Here is a 3376-nt window from a genome sequence, read left to right on the forward strand (position 1 = left end):
ACATGGAAGTTGAGGTTTGCATGAACCTGGATGACAGCATGCCCAGGAGACTACAGGCTGTCATTAAGGCTAAGGGTTGCCCGACAAAGTATTCATTGTTGTGTAAATACTGTCATACTAACAGCTGTCTAATTTTTGGTTGATTGTAATCTATTACATACATTTCTATCAAAGTTATCTAACATTATCAAGCTGAATTTGTTCTGACACAGTTTAACTCTGAGTTCTTGTCATATTTTATTACCATTTTCTAAACTATAGCGAATAAACTGTGATAATGTGAGAAATGTTGAAGGTGTCTGAATAAATTGTGGTTTGACTGTATCTATTTGATAAATTAAGTTAACCAACTAACGTTATACATACTCTTTTGGTTTCTGTACCCAATATTCAACAAAAATTTACAAATGCAATAAAAATATTGGTATCTGTACTCGGTATTGGCAAGTACCAAAAATAAAAGTATCGGTATCGGGCGAGTACTGGAAAAAGTGGTATCGGTGCACCCCTAATAAAGGCAAATACATTTAGACCACTTAACTTAATGATTGCTATCGGGATGTGAAGAGACTTTCAACCAGCATAACAAAAAATGTTTCTGAAGACAATCACATATTGCACCTTTAAGTAGTACGGGTTTAATACAGGAGATGTAGTAAAAAGAAAAAGTTGTATGAACATGCCCTCTGACCTTACCTCTTTTACTTTCTTAAAAAATGCTGTTCTTGTGGAGTTTCCACACACAAGAAAAAGTGAAGTTTGTGTGTTGCTGCTGTTGCTAAATGTTTTTCTTTTTTCTTTTTTTTTTTCTTTCAGCATTCTTTTTATTTAAAAACATGGTGCATTTTATGTTTTGCAATGCTAAAACCATTTGAGGTTTAAATAAACACTGTTTGAATTGTTAATAATGTGTCTCTGTTTGTCATTGAAGTTATGTATTTATTGTAATGACCTTAAAAGGTGGATTCAGCATTGTGGAATAATTAGCATATTTTTACTCAAAAATAATACATTTATAGTATATTGCTTGTGTGTTTCAAAGACACTCATGATTCATTTGTAATGTACTTGTAATACAAAAAAAGTACACTTTAATATCACTAATCAAGCATGTAAATAGGCATATACTTAAAGTGTACTAAGTGTACTTGAAGTTGTTCCAATTTAGTATAGAAAAGTACACTAAATACACTTAAAGTTATACTTTAGTATAATTTAATTACAACTAACATACACTTAGTACAAAAATAGTTGTTCCAAAATAGCACACTTCAAGTTAACTAATCATTAACACACTTGAAGTATACTGACAATTAGTCTGCCTGCAAGTATACTTGGTATACTTTTTTTTTCACTAGGGAAGCATGCTATCTAAAGTGGTGCCTGGCATTTTGTTTCATGAGTGGTCCAGATCTCTGGAGCATGTTATCTTAATTTTATGAATGTATGGACCAGTGCCACTTTGTCATTACTGCAAGACTGTAATTTCCAGAATTGCACATATACATCTGCCAACTGGAGGACTGATCACTAGCTCATTATATGAGAATGTATAGTTATTTTTATATGTGTATTCTGTACACAGTAAAAATATTTTTTTGAAGTTTTTCAAGGATTATTAGAGCATGTTTTACAGGAAAATACTATTTTAGTTTTTCTACTTAAAAATTCAATGTTTAATTCAGTGGCGTTCACTTGCCATTTCTTTGCAATTTTTTCTGACATTTGCAAGCATTTTTTTCAATGAAAATTGTTTCTACTCCAGATTTTTTCAGTGTACTTGAGAAATGTTACAGCTGTTTTTATTCATACAATAAAAGTCAGTGGGGTTTACCCTCTGGTGCTTCCTGCTTGGCGGTCAAAAATTACAGCTAACTGAATGTTGACCAAAATGTTTGGTCTCTTTTTAAGAAAGACACGTGGCAGATTATTGCCAGTGTGAAAAAAACAAAACTCATCTTTTATTTATTTATTTTTTTTTTTTTTTTTGAGCACGGTACCAAATATTTCCACTTGAAGAAATGTTGTTTCCCATTCATTTCAGATGTTTTCATTTTTGAGGAGTACAAGTGTGAATACTTTTTTCAGGACTATTTTGAATTGCCATGATTGATTGATTGATTAATTTGTGTGTGTGTGTGTGTGTGTGTGTGTGTGTGTGTGTTCACATAGCAAGTGCCAAAACCTTCAACAAATGTCATAGCATTCTGATGAAGTAAAAATAAATAAATAAATAAATAATAATAATAATAATTAACAATTTTCAGTCAAAAATGACAGAAGAACACCCACCAGAGGGTTAAAAGTTTCAAGATCCAAAAATAAATAAATGTAGCATAAATGTATCTCCTGCAACTAAGCAATACAATACAATTTTTTTTTTTTTGATAATGATGATGATGATGATGATGATGACGATGATGATGTTGTTGATGATGATGATGAATGGCGCAAAACTAAGTGCTTCTTCTGTTTTGTATCTATAAAGTCTAAAGCCCACAGTGATGTTCATGATGTGAAGGAAGAATATCATGTAGCTTGTTTAATTATCTCAATCAAGTCCATTTAGTGTCATCAGAACAAGCATACATTATTTTTCACACCGCTCTCGTCTGCCGTCATTATCGGCCTGTTGGACACGGACAGTTTGTTCCATCTTTCTTATTTCTGCTTCTCCCTGGCAGGTCCTCATTACTGGACTATGACATGGTGCACACTGACGTCTTCGGAGGGTTTCTGAGAACTTGCCTCTTGTAAGTCCACGAAGAGAATAAGAAGTGCTGATTATACACTCTATGGGGGACGATGTAATGATAGGCCATCAAACTGGGACAATGGGATCATGATTGGTGTTCAGATTAAGGCAATTTAAATTGTAATAAAGTAACGTCTCTCTTGACAGGTGACTGTTTTGGAAGGGGCCACGCTGAGGAGATGCGTGGTTTAATGGCCTGCGGTCATTAGGTTTGTAGGAGTTATTTGTGTAAAACAAAACAAAACAGGAAAATAAGTAAGAAGGGACAAAAAAGGAAAGGAAACTATTTTGCTTTCACTTTAGTAACTGACCTTATCTCTGTTCCGTCCTCCTTAATGCACATAAGGTGTATCATATTCCCCCTCTGGATTTGTAAGTTTGTGTGTGTCTTTTTGCCCCCACACACCTTCTATGAATGACTCTGTTTCCTTTGAAGGAGGTTAAACACTCGATCCCCTGTTTTGGGGGTGGAATAGACATATAATATGTTTTAGTTTTAAAGGTCATAGGTTGAGGACTTATCTCAATGGAAGTCTGTGTCACGTTGAAGCTCTGACAGCTGATTGGTCAATTGAAAGGCCGTTTCAACTGTTTTGAAGAGCGTCTTTTGTCTCCCGACAA

Source organism: Sinocyclocheilus anshuiensis, unplaced genomic scaffold (genome assembly GCF_001515605.1).
Source record: "Sinocyclocheilus anshuiensis isolate Anshui unplaced genomic scaffold, SAMN03320099.WGS_v1.1 scaffold2096, whole genome shotgun sequence".
Lineage (NCBI taxonomy): Eukaryota > Metazoa > Chordata > Actinopteri > Cypriniformes > Cyprinidae > Sinocyclocheilus > Sinocyclocheilus anshuiensis.